Genomic DNA, 13,604 nt, shown 5'->3' on the forward strand with positions numbered 1-13,604 from the left:
CAGCGGCCATGGCTCACGGGCCCAGCGGCTCCGCGGCATACGGGATCCTCCCAGACCGGGGCACGAACCCATGTCCCCTGCATTGGCAGGCGGACTCTCAAACACTGCGCTACCAGGGAAGCCCTGGCAGGCAGATTCTTAACCACTGCACCACCAGGGAAGTCCCTTAAAAAAATTTTTAATATTTATTTATTTATTTTATTCTTGGCTGCGTTGGTCTTCATTGCAGCATGCAGGATCTTCATTGCGGTGTGTGGGCTCCAGAGTGCGTGGGCTCTGTAGTTGTGGCAGTCTCTCTAGTTGTGGTTTGCATGGTCAGCAGTTGTGGCACGTGGGCTTAGTTGCCCTGCAACATGTGGGATCCTTGGTTCCCTGACCAAGGATTGAACCCACGTCCCCTGCAATGGAAGGCAGATTCTTAAACACTGGACCACCAGGGAGGTCCTGAGAAATTGTAATTTTAAATGTGGTGGTTATGATAGGTCTTACTGAGAAAGTGACAACTAAACAAAGACTTGAAGGGGGTGAAGGACAGCCATGGAGATATCTGGGGGAAGTGTTTCAGGCAGAATAAAGAGCAAGTACAAAGACCCTGAGGCAGGAAAGCTAAAAGGACAAGGGAATAGAGCAGTAGGAATATGAGGACATAAAGGTAAGAAGGATCCTGATTGCATAGGGCTTTTGTATTTGTTATCTACTGTCTGATAACAAATTGCCCTAAAATTTAGCTTTTTAAAACAATACACAGGGGCTTCCCTCCTGCCGTTGTGGTTAAGAATCCACCTGCCAATGCAGGGGACATGGGTCTGAGCCCTGGTCTGGGAAGATCCCACATGCCACGGAGCAACTAAGCCCATGCGCCACAACTACAGAGCCTGCATTCTAGAGCCCACATGCCACAACTACTGAAGCCCATATGCCTAGAGCCCATGCTCCGCAACAAGAAGCCTGCACACCGCAACGAAGAGTAGCCCCCGCTCGCTGCAACTAGAGAAAGCCCGCACGCAGCAACGAAGACCCAACGCAGCCAAAAATAAATAAATATATATATTAAATAAATAATAAAACAATACACAGGAATTCAAGTGGCTTGGCTGGGAGGCTGTGGCTCTGAAGTCTTATCCTGAAGAATCCTCTTACAAGGTGGCTCACTCACATTGTTGGCAAGTTGGTGTTTGTTTTGGGTGGGGGAGGAGGAGATGAGAAGAAAGGGAGGACTCAGTCTTTTGCCACGTGCTCTCCAAATGCTGTTTGAGTATCCTTATGACATGACAGCTGGCTTCCTCCAGAGCAACCAGTCCAAGAGACAGCAAGGCAGAAACCACAATGCCTTTTATGACCTAGCCTTCATGACACACTGTCACTCCCACCATATTTTCTTGGTTAAACAGATCAGCCCTGGTTCATTGTATAAGAGAAGTACCCAAGGGTGTGAAGAGCAAGAGATAAGGATTGTTGGAAATCATCTTGGTGGCTGGCTACCACAGCCTTTGTAAGCCATTATAAGTCTGTGGCTTTTACTTTGAGGGGATTTGAGCAGAGAAATGGCAATGATCTGACTTATCAGGATAATAATTTCATGAAGGTCAGCATCATTTGAGGATCCAGGTGATACTTGATCTTCCCCTCGACCTGAAACATTTTCATTCAGAACCTCTCAATTCACTACACTAGCCTGTAAGGGAGCCCAAGTTTCTGAAACACAATTCATCTGTCAGTCTGATTCATCTGTCGGTTCCTACAGCATATTTGAAATAAATCCAGGATATGATCAGCATTTTATGTACACAGACTTCCTTTGTTTTCCTTCCTTCTGCTTTCTTTCTTCCCTATTCATTTTCCCTTCATCTCCCAATCCCTTTCCCGCTCCCACTGACTGTCTTCCTTTTTCCTTTCACCTTCCCTCCTTGGATACAGGTCATATTCTAATCTCAGTTCTCTCGTTTATTAGCTGCGTGCTATTGGGGCAGTTAGCCTCTCTGGGCCTCAAATTTCCTCTGTTAAAATGGGTTTCATATGAGAGTGCCTACCTTAGAGGGTTGTCAAAATTACAACAAAGAACACGCCGACCACAGAGCCTGGTCTCTAGCAAGAACTCAACATGTTCGCTCTCTTCTCTGTCTTTTCATCCTTTTACTTCTATTCCCCGACTCCTCCACCACGGAGCTCAGCAGGTAAAAACCGTGGGAAAAATCACCTCAAGGCTGAAAGAGGAAACGTTTGAGCTGGGGGCGGGGACTGCGAGGTGCCCACTGCGCATGCGCACCCGCTCCGTCAGGTTCTGGTTTCCAGCTAGGGGGGTGGGGTGCAGGGGCAAACAGGGCTTCGTTTGTCCCGGTTACCCGTTTCCGGCCCGGGGAAGTGGCCGGACCTCGGCGGAGTCCCGGGCGGGCTCAGCGCTAAGCGAGGGCTGGAAGGGTAAGTTCGAAAATGGCGGAGGGGGAAGAAGGAGGGGCTTTACTGGGCGGGAGGCTGGCCTAGCGGCCGGGCGGAGGCCAGGAGGCCGTGAGGGGCCCAGCGGCGCGGCGGGGGCCAGAGACAGACGGGCCGCCCAGCGTGCCTTGTCTCTTCGAGGCCTTGGCGTGGACGCACTTCGGATTCCCCAACTCGGGGTTCCTCCGGGGAGTGGGCGGGCTGGTGGGTGCGAGTGAGGGAGACGAAGGGACTTCCGTTTCCTTCCAGGCTGGGGCCTGGCCGCCGAGAGGAGTTGGCATTTCCATATTGGGGCTCGGGCCGCCCCTCCTCCAGGACCCTCCCCTCAGCACTGCTCCGGGCGCCGCGGGCGATCCAGGCCGGCTCTCCTGGCGAGGTGGGTACTGCCCGTACGGGCTTCCTCCTCCTCCCCTTTCCTTCTCTCCTCTCCCCTCCCTCCCCTCGGGCCCCGCGCTGCGGGGGAGGGCGGGAAGGCAGCCCCTACCCTGCGCAGGTGGCCGGCCCGGGTTCCGGGGCCCAGGTTCCCGGGACTGCGGAAGAAAGGCATGGGTGGCTTCAGGCCGCCCGGGTGCCTCCGTAAACCTCGTGACCCCTAAGGTAAATCGAGTCAAAGAACTTTTTTTTTTTTAAATGATCAAAGGGGACTCCCCCCCCCCCCATTCTGACGCCTGTGGCAGGTACGGAGCTGGGTGGAGTGTGTCTGGCGAGGGCGTGTGAACCGAAAGAATAGGAGCCAAAGACCTTCCGGAAGAGGAAATTAGCTAGTAATTTTTTCCAACCTTTGCTGCCCTTGTCACCTCCCCAGCATATTCTGTGAGTACAACAAAATTCATTCTAACTTTCAGTTTCATTATTTTAACTCCATAATACCCTTGTTTTCTAATCGGGAGGAGGGGGAGTGGTTATTGCTGACACTAAGCAACAGACCTCTCCACCTCCAAAAAAAGAAAAACGTCAAATCAAAACTTCATAAAAACGTATCAGATTTTCATAATCTACTACTTTGCTTTCAAATATAACTACGTCACTACTTATGTCACAGATGTACTACCTTGATAGTTAATGACACATAGAAATTTACTCTTGTAAGATTGGAGGTTGCTATTAGTGTTTCTTTCTTCTCCTTTTTTACTTAACATTTGTTATATCCAGTTCAAGAGAACACTGTTACAGACGGCCATCTTAGAATTACAGCATTTTAGAGTTGGAAGGGATCTTAGTCCAAGCATGATATTTTACAAAAGCAGAAACCAAGGCACAGGAATATTTCATGGCTTGCCTAAGGCTACTCCATTACTGAGATTAGAACCCAGGTTGCCTGGCTCCTTGCTCACTGCTCTTTCTGCACAACTGCTCCACGTAGCCTCCAAGCAAGAAAATTAAATGTATTCAGTGCACATTTGTGAAGCATGTACAGCTTTGTGCCATACAACTGTTCTACCTTCTTTCAGTATATTTAACATGCTTATGAAGCCAGAAGAAAGTGGCAGTAGTTTAGGTTAAAAAGATTTATATGTGCACACACATCTACTTGTATATGCTCAGATAACTTCTTGAAGGATGCACAAAAAAAATGTTAACAGTGGTTATTTATGGAGGGTGGGGGGGCGTGGGAAGCTTTTTACTTTGCACCTCAGATGTGACCTAATGTACTGTTTGAATTTCTTACCGTAAACAAAGTATTGATTTTATAACTAAAAACAAGTGTTAAAGTTTGCACACATATGTATATCAGTATAAGCAAGTATCAGTGGTATGTGTATATATATTTATATACATATATGTATTTATGTATCAGTGATTTGTATTGTAAAATCCAGAGTGGTTCACGTCAGCCCAACTGGCAAAGCAGGCCTGATTATTGGATGCTCATATTTCCTCTGTGGTTTGCTCCTATTGCCCCTAATGTGAGAAGGTAACAATATTATATTAGTCTTTATATATTTTTAGAAAATGTGCTAAGCTTTTAATTATTGAATTATGTAGCAGATTATAACATTCAGGATATCAAATTTGGCACAATGAAAAAATTCTGAATGTAGAATCTTTGTGGGTAAGAATCATTAAAAATAAATTTAAGATCGTAAAGGTCCCTGGTGATTAGTAGTTCAGCTCTTTTGTTTTTATGAACAGGTTAAGACACAAAAAGTGAATTGCCCAAGGTTATATATCTGATTATTAACAGAGCTTGGACTAGAGTCTAGGTCCTAGTCCGGTGCCCATTGTACTACACCTGTCATTTTATTGCTTTCTGGTGCATTCGATGACTCCAACGAGGGGGACAAAGTAATGCTGACTAAAGGTTAGTTAGGCCCATTTCAATAGATAAGAATTATTGTAATTAATGTCTCAGTTAACTTGTATAGTGCTTGAAATATTTTAGTAACGTAAATGTTCTCCTTATATTTGGTTGTAAGCATTAACTTGTTTAGTAAATCGTTTGTTTATATTATAAAGTCTTAGAGACTCCAAATATGAACTAATGATATTTCACTGTTTTTGTTTGGCCTCATATTTAAGTCTGGTAGCTGATGCTTACAGACAAAAAAAAGTGCTATGATTTATTTAAAAAATAAGAAACTACTTACTGAGCACCTACTATATCTGCCAGGTATTGTACTATGTGGTAGAATTCAAAAGATGAATAAGGCAAAATAGATGCCCTTGTTTTTTTGAGGATGGGAGATTATCATGAGCTGTCAGTTCTCAAGGTTTGTCTCTGTGGTCTAATCTGGTAATAGTATTACATATTACAGAATGTAATCTGTAGCACTGTTTAAGGTCATTGTGTGAGTAGATCTGAGGAGATAAACACAGTAGTGGTAAAATAAGTTGACATTGAATTGAATAAATACTATTTTCATGTCTTAGAGGTCATGTGGTACAGTGGAAAGAACACTAGGTTGAAAGCCTGAGTTCTTGTGTTGGCTTTGTTTCCGATTAGCTGTGGGATTGTGAGCAAATCACTCAACGTCGTTGCCTCCATGTTTCTTTTTTCTTTTTCATAAATTTTTAAGTATATTTATTCCACTTAATTCAAAACATGAAAAGAGCATTTGGAATATTATATATTATAAATGTATCTACCATAAGAATTTGAGGCCAAACTTAAGAGTTATATGTTTTATCTACTTTGTGTATACTTAATAGGTTGTCCTTTGTGTGATAAAAGCATATTTATGTCCATTTTGTATGACTTGGTGTGGACTTTTATTATTTTTAATTATGGTATAGTTGTAGTTCTGCTATTTAATACGTTTTGAGATTTGATTTGGTGTGATTGGTACCCAGTCTTTGTTATGGATACATGTGATTCACTATTATGATCTGCTTCTATAATGTATTTTCAAGGATATGGGTTGTGGTGAAAAGTGAGGTTTACCTGCGTAGACTGGGAGTAGCTTGAACTCAGATGGTCAGACAGAAGTTGAACTGAGTAAGTTAAGGCTGATTTCTTAAACTGGGCAAAGGTGGTGCCGTTGTGTATTCCCTGGCATATCTATAAATACTTATATATGGTTTGAACTTTTATGCTTATTCCTGTAATAATTTTGTTGACCTCAAAACACAGGCTTCTCAGCATATATTGCTATGTGATATACTTTTGTATGGCTCCACCTAATTTTTTAAGCCTTGAAAGGGCACAGAGCCTAACATTTTCTACCTCACTGGACTACCCTTTCTGCCGGTAATAATTTCCTATACTTATATTGGTCAGAATCACGGGGTTTGCTTTTTTTTACTGTCATTTACAGGCCACATGATCTTCGATGAGTAACAACCAGTCAGAAAACCAGTTTCCTCATATTTCAAATAGGGGTATGATGTGTTGTGTAGGTTGAATTAGCTACCATATATGAAAAAATTCTAAATTGTGAAGCACATTACATATTTTAGTTATTATCAGAGGTAACATGGTAAAAGAGGACGGGCTGTGGAATCACACAAGCTCATGTTTAAATTTTGACCTTGTTAAAACAAATAGGATTAGAAACTTAGTTTCAATTCAGCATGTTTTAGTAGATTAGAGAAAATACATGTAGCTAAAATGATGGGGTGAAAGGAAATGAAAATTAGTTTATAGATAGTGTTTAGAACACGTGAGCATTCATTAAATATGTTGTACTGTTTTAATTTGCCTTATAGTCACTTGTGGCAGTTTCCTTTACTTTGTTGTCATTTTTTAACTTAAGCCCAATGGAAGACAAACCTACTAAATGTTTGCTTATAGACAACAGAGTGTCTTTTAGATAGGACAAAATATTTTTACTGGGGAAAAAGAAAAGATGTTGGCTTTTATCAAGCACTTGTTTCAGCACTTGCTTGAGATCCCAACATGATCATGGAAGAGAATACTTAATTCTGAGAAAGATCTACAGTAGGTAGTACCCATTCACCAAATCATCCATCAAAAGAACTTCAGAATAGCACTTGTGGAACCATCTGATTTTTTTCAGTACTGCATCCTAATCACTCTGTCAGAATAAGTTATCTGGATGAGTATCAAACAGAATAAGTTCCAGATTCTATGGCCTTAGTCAATTCATTTAACTTCCTTATGCTTTAGTTTTCTTATCTTTAAATGAAAGAGTGATTTCTATTATCCTGTTCATTACAAATATAAGTAAATTATGTTGAACAAGTTTTGCTTGTGGATGTCTACAAAATATAATGATTTTACTTTTCTGTGTACTTGATTCTGAGCTGCCCTTTTGTAAAAATTATTTTAGGGAAATTTTTTTTGGCCAAGGATAAGGGGAGACTCCTTTCTTACCAGTCCCCCAGATTAATTTATTATTATTATTATTTTATAAATTTATTTATTTATTTTTGGCTGCGTTGGGTCTTCATTGCTGTGCGCGGGCATTCTCTAGTTGTGGCTAGAGGGGGCTACTCCTCATTGTGGTGTGTGACCTTCTCATTGCAGTGGCTTCTCTTGTTGCGGAGCACAGGCTCTAGGCACATGGGCTTCAGTAGTTGTGACACGCGGGCTCTAGAGCACAGGCTCAGTAGTTGTGCACGGGCTTAGTTGCTCTGCGGCATGTGGGATCTTCCTGGAACAGGGATTGAACCCATGTCACCTGCATTGGCAAGCGGATTCTTAACTACTGCGCCACCAGGGAAGTCCAGTTTGTTTATTTATTTATTTATTTATTTATTTATTTTGCGGTACGCGGCCCTCTCACTGTTGTGGCCTCTCCCGTTGCAGAGCACAGGCTCCGGACGCGCAGGCTCAGTGGCCATGGCTCACCAGCGCAGCCGCTCTGGGGCATGTGGGATCCTCCCGGACCGGGGCACAAACCCGTGTCCCCTGCATCGGTAGGCGGACTCTCAACCACTGTGCCACCAGGGAAGCCCCTATTTTTTTTAAGGCATTGAGTGAACAAGTTTAGAACTCTAGCGATAGGCATCGCTCAGAACATTTTTCAATGAAATCTTTTATTTTCAACTCAAGTTAACAATAAGCAGTCAGGTATTATTATTACCTGTGTTTCTCAGCTCTCTCTGCTAATGATTTACTGCCACCCAGGCAGTGAACCAGAAGACATGTGTTCATGGCCAACCACTGTGGACATGACCTGGTTACTGCTTTTATCTCTGGGAGTTGACCTGTATCCTCTTTTTTTTTTTTTTTTTTTCTTTTTTTGCGGTATGTGGGTCTCTCACTGTCGTGGCCTCTCCCGTTGTGGAGCACAGGCTCCGGACACGCAGGCTCAACGGCCATGGCTCACGGGCCTAGCCGCTCCGCAGCATGTGGGATCCTCCCAGACCGGGGCACGAATCCGTGTCCCCTGCATCGGCAGGCGGACTCTCAACCACTGCGCCACCAGGGAAGCCCTCTTTTTTTTTTTTTTAACCTGATGTTTGACAGTAATATGACAAAGTATCAAGTTGGCATAAATTCTCAGGATAGGCAAAAAGATAAGGACCTAAGAGTATATTCTTCCCTCTCCTTGTAATAAGTTATAAAAATTATCTTCTGTGAAGGAAGAGCGAAAACCTTGCAATAGCAGGCCCCACTATTGATAGCTTACTGGGCCAGTTTATTCACAGATGAAGGAAGCATTGTCACATGGCAAATAGCCAAATAACACCCCCAGCCTGCTGGGCAGAATTATATAAGACACCTTGACTAATCAAGAGTCCAACTGCTTTTTTCTTTTGATTAGAATCTAATATATTTGCTGGATAAAATTTAGAAAATTAAGAAAACCACAACAAAGAAAATGAAAACCGATAATCCCAGTGCACAGAGATAATAACCACAGTAGAATTTTGATGTGTAATTTAGCCTAAGTCTTTCTGTATCGGTATTTTTTATAATTGGGATCATACTGACCAATACTGGTTTATAACCAGCTCATTTCACCTAATACAACATCATGAACACGTATCTGTGTTCTTTAGTATTCTTCTACAGCCTGTAGTATACACATTACCAAAGTGGTGTTCTCTTTTGTTAGAATTGAGTTTTGTTTTATAAATAGCACTGTACTGAACATCCTTATATATACTGATCATTTCCTTAGCGTTAATGCTTAGTACTAGAATGGCTGGTTCAGAAACTAATCATATATTTTAAGACTTTTAGAATATATTGTCAGATTGCTTTCTAGAAAAGGTGTACCACTTTTTAGTTCCACCAGCAAGAGTGCCTATTGTCCCATACCTTCACTGCTGGATTTTTATTGTTGGTAGTGATGGCAGTCTCTGCCAAACAGGACAAAAATGGTATCTTTTAAAGTGTTTATTTCTTTGATTACTAATGATATTTAACATTTTTGCATACGTTTGTTGGCCATTAGTATTTGCCATTTGTAAATTTGTCTATTTTCTATAGAGATGTTCATCATAGATTAATAAGTGCTTTCAAGCTTTTTCTTAAAACTATTCTCAGTCAGAAACAAGATAGATTAAAAATAGATGGTGACAGGATACACTCCTGTTTGAGACCACTTAATATTGATGTTAAACGCAAATAAACAGAAGGATATTCATTCCAACATTCTTTATAATAGCAAAAAATTGTTAGCTTTATAAATGTCCAGCAATGAAGGTGCATAACTGTATATATATATAGAATATGTTAACATTTGTGGGGTTTTTAAAATTTGTTTTATTTTTCGCTGCATTCGGTCTTCGTTGCTGCGCACGGACTTTCTCTAGTTGCAGCGAGCGGGTGGCTTCTCTTGTTGCAGAGCACGGACTCTAGGCGCGCGGGCTTCAGTAGTTGTGGCTCGCAGGCTCTACAGCACAGGCTCAGTAGTTGTGGCGCACGGGCTTAGTTGCTCCGTGGCATGCGGGATCTTCCTGGGCCAGGGCTAGAACCCATGTTCCCTGCATTGGCAGGCTGATTCTTAAACCACTGTACCACCAGGGAAGTCCAACATTTGTGTTTTTTAAAACCTATCTCTGGAGGAATGCAGAAGAAACTGGTAAGAGTGACTGTTTCTAGGAAGGGAACCAGAGGTTTAAGGGGTGGAATGGATGCAGCTTTTGTACCTCTTGAATTATTTGATCATGTGTGTACTTTCTCTTTTTAAAAATATACATCTGCTTCCCTGGTGGCACAGTGGTTAAGAATCTGCCTGCCAATGCAGGGGACACAGGTTCGATCCTTGGTGCGGGAAGATCCCACATGCCGCGGAGCAACTAAGCCCGTGCACCACAACTTCTGAGCCTGCGCTCTAGAGCTCATGAGCCACAGCTACTGAGCCCACGTGCCACAACTACTGAAGCCCGCACGCGTAGAGCCCGTGCTCCACAACAAGAGAAGCCACTGCAATGAGAAGGCCACACACCACAACGAAGCGTAGCCCCCACTCACCACAACCAGAGAACAGCCCGTGTGCAGTGAAGGCCCAACGCAGCCAAAAATAAAATAAAATAATGTAAATAAATTTATAAAAATATACATCTAAAATTAATGTTCAGCAATATGGAATTGGTGAGGTTACGATAAATACATTCATACAGTCAGGTACTAGTGATCCATTTAAAGTAATGTTCTAATCTAGATAAAAATTGATGTGGAGAGATGCTTATGATATATTATTAAATAGAAAAAAGCAAATTATAAAAATACCATATACTATAAATCCCCTTTAGAAATATTTATAACGTGCATGTGTTACATGCACACAGAAAAGGTTCTTAAAGGATAAACATATTAAAGTATTCACAGCCTGGATAGTAGGATTCTTTTTTCCTCTCTCTTTTAAAAAGGAAAACAGTTGTTTGTATTAAATATTGGGTTGATATCCATCATGAGATTTTGTTTTTCTGCCTGTTCTGATTTTAGCAAAGGTTTTAATCTAGACTCTGAATAGGCATAAATAGTATTAATCTGTGTTATGGATCTACAGTTTGGGTTATATAGATGGTTTGTTTTTAAATCAAAGACTTGATTAACGAGCACTGTAAATTGTCTTTAAGTTCTGAACAGTTTTCAGTAAAATAGAGGAGGGGATACTAGTGATCTTGAGCCTTTTTATTATCTTGAGTGAATTCTTGAGCCCAAACCCGTGTATTCTTCATGCAAAACATTCTTTTGGGGAACACATTCCCGCAATTTGTGGAAAAAGATGAGAGGAAAAAAAAAACGAAGAAAAAGATGAGGGAATACCTTACTGTGGGTCCATTCTGAGAGAACTGTACCTGTGGAGTTAATTATTATAAATAATTTGGCAGATACTGGAGGTCTGGGCTCAAATTTAAGTGTTACTATGACTTTCTAATTTAAGTATAGAACATGTAATTGATACTCCCTTTGTGGATTCTCAGTATGGCCTTTCAGGTGTTTACAGAAGTAGGCTTCATGATCAAGCATATATTGTAGGCAGCAGTATTAATAAGTTGATGTTATTGACTGAGCTTATGGGCTAAGTGCTCATTAATGCCATTCAGTTATTTGAATGGCTCTAGTGCTTAATTTTAGGGAGAGAACTTTTGATTTGATTGAATGTAATTAACCTCAAAAATGTTTTATTGACCATTTAACTTAAGGTTAAATGAAAATATGCTTCATAGTTTGAAGAACCTAGTAGTATAAATGAACAATTTGACTAAAAGTTGAATTTTTAATTTTATTTATTTATTTATTTTGGCTGCCTTGGGTCTTTGTTGCTGTGCACGGGCTTCTTATTGCGGTGGCTTCTCTTGTTGCGGAGCACAGGCTCTAGGCGCAATTGCTTCAGTAGTTGTGGCTCGTGGGCTCTAGAGCTCAGGCTCAGGAGTTGTGGCACACGGGCTTAGTTGCTCCGCTGCATGTGGGATCTTCCCAGACCAGGGATCGAACCCGTGTCCCCTGCATTGGCAGGCGGATTCTTAACCACTGCACCACCAGGGAAGTCCTAAAAGTTGAATTTTTATGTAAATATATCATAGTATAAAAGCTGAATTTAAAAAATCATATATATACACATATATATGTATATACCCTTTTTGTTTAGGGCATGTCTTTTTTTTTTTTGCAGTACGCGGGCCTCTCACTGTTGTAGCCTCTCCCGTTCTCAGTGGCCATGGCTCATGGGCCCAGCCGCTCCACGGCATGTGGGATCTTCCCGGACCGGGGCACAAACCCGTGTCCCCTGCATCGGCAGCCAGACTCTCAACCACTGCGCCACCAGGGAAGCCCAAGGGCATGTCATTTTTAAAATACAGCTTTTTTATACTATGTCACATCTACGTAGATACATTTCTTAGATACTACAGCTTTGTAAATCAAAATGCTATTTCTAAGCAGGGAGCTAACACTTTAAGATCATTAAAAGAGGGATTGAGGGACTACCCTGGTGGTCCAGTGATAAAGAATCTGCCCTCCAATGCATGGGACGTGGGTTTGATCCCTAGTCAGGGAGCTAAGATCCCACATGCCACAGAGCAACTAAGCCCGCCACGCCACAACTACTGAGCTCGTGCATCTCAACTAAGAGAGCCTGCGTGCCACAAGCTACAGAGCCCATGCGCTCTGGAACCCCCACGCTACAACTACAGAGCCCACGCGCCCTGGAGCCTGTGTGCCACAACTAGTGAAAAGAAAACCCGCACGCCACAACTAGAGAAAGCCATGCACCGCAACAAAGAGCCCATGCACCGCAATGAAAGATCCCACGTGCCACAACTAAGACCCAACACAGCCAAAAATAAATTTAAAAAATAATAGGTAAATTTTTTTTAAAAAAAAAAGAGGGATTGACCTCCACTGCACTGGGTCAAGGAGAATGTTGCTTGTTTGACAAGATCTCTATGCTGGATCCTCTATAGGGGAAAAAAGCAACTGATGAGAAAAATCTTACAGTATTTCTACGTATAATGAGCAAAGAGAGAATATTAAGATGAATTTTAAATTATGATGGTGTTTTGGGTTAGCACATATAAGATTTTTATGATGTTACTATGAAAAGTTTTACAAATCTTATATTTTTGAAATGTGATTTTAGTATAGGTTTTTATCACTGAGTTGTACTGTTTGCTTGGTATGCATATATTTCTAGTTCGGTCACATTTCCTGGGCACAATGGCATATTACCAATTTTTAGTCCTCACAGTGATCTCAAGAGTCCAGTGGAGGTGGTGGGTGGGATGTGGGATAGTGACAGCAGTGACCTAATAGAGGTGCTCCAACATTCATTCTTTTGCCCAATGTTGATGAAGCACTACTGTGTGTCACGCATTGCTTTAGGCATTGGGAATACAAATGTGATAAGACAGAGCCCTTGCTATAAAGGACCTTCCTTCAAACAATGTACATATAGGTATACCTACAAACATACACACATGCAGAAATTATTCAGTCTTGTTCTAGTACAGCTTGGCTCCTCAGCTATTTTTCTTCATTTCTTTCTTCCTTTCTTTCTTTCTTCCTTTTTCTCTCTCTCTTTCTTTCTTTCTTTCTCTTTCTTTCTTTCTTTCTTTCTTTCTTTCTTTCTCTCTTCCTTTCCCTCTTCCTTTCTTTTACCCTCTCTCTCTCTTTCTCTTTCCGCGCTGTGCAGCATGCGGGATCTTAGTTCCCCGACCAGGGATTGAACCCGTGCCCCCTGCAGTGGAAGCATGGAGTCTTAACCACTGGACCACCAGGGAAGCCCCCTCAGCAAATTATTTAGAGGATATAGTGAGGGCACAAAGAGTAGTCATTCTACTAGGGTTTTGAATGGACGAATCAGGAAAGA

The 13,604-nt window shown here is 41.9% G+C and overlaps 1 protein-coding gene across 4 annotated transcripts in view; it reads left to right on the plus strand.

The window, feature by feature from the left end:
- Nucleotides 1–2,349: 2,349 nt before the first annotated feature.
- Nucleotides 2,350–13,604, plus strand: part of XIAP (X-linked inhibitor of apoptosis) — a 45,048-nt gene continuing 33,793 nt past the window's right edge. Inside the window, exons 1-3 of one of the 4 annotated variants that reach the window (XM_082864799.1) lie at nucleotides 2,350–2,418; nucleotides 2,683–2,809; nucleotides 3,111–3,246. The gene's annotated coding sequence lies outside the window, so the exon portion shown is untranslated. The other 3 variants (XM_082864801.1, XM_082864802.1, XM_082864800.1) reach the window with 3 other exon arrangements.

Source organism: Leucopleurus acutus (assembly GCF_964270905.1).
Source record: "Leucopleurus acutus genome assembly, chromosome: X".
NCBI lineage: Eukaryota > Metazoa > Chordata > Mammalia > Artiodactyla > Delphinidae > Leucopleurus > Leucopleurus acutus.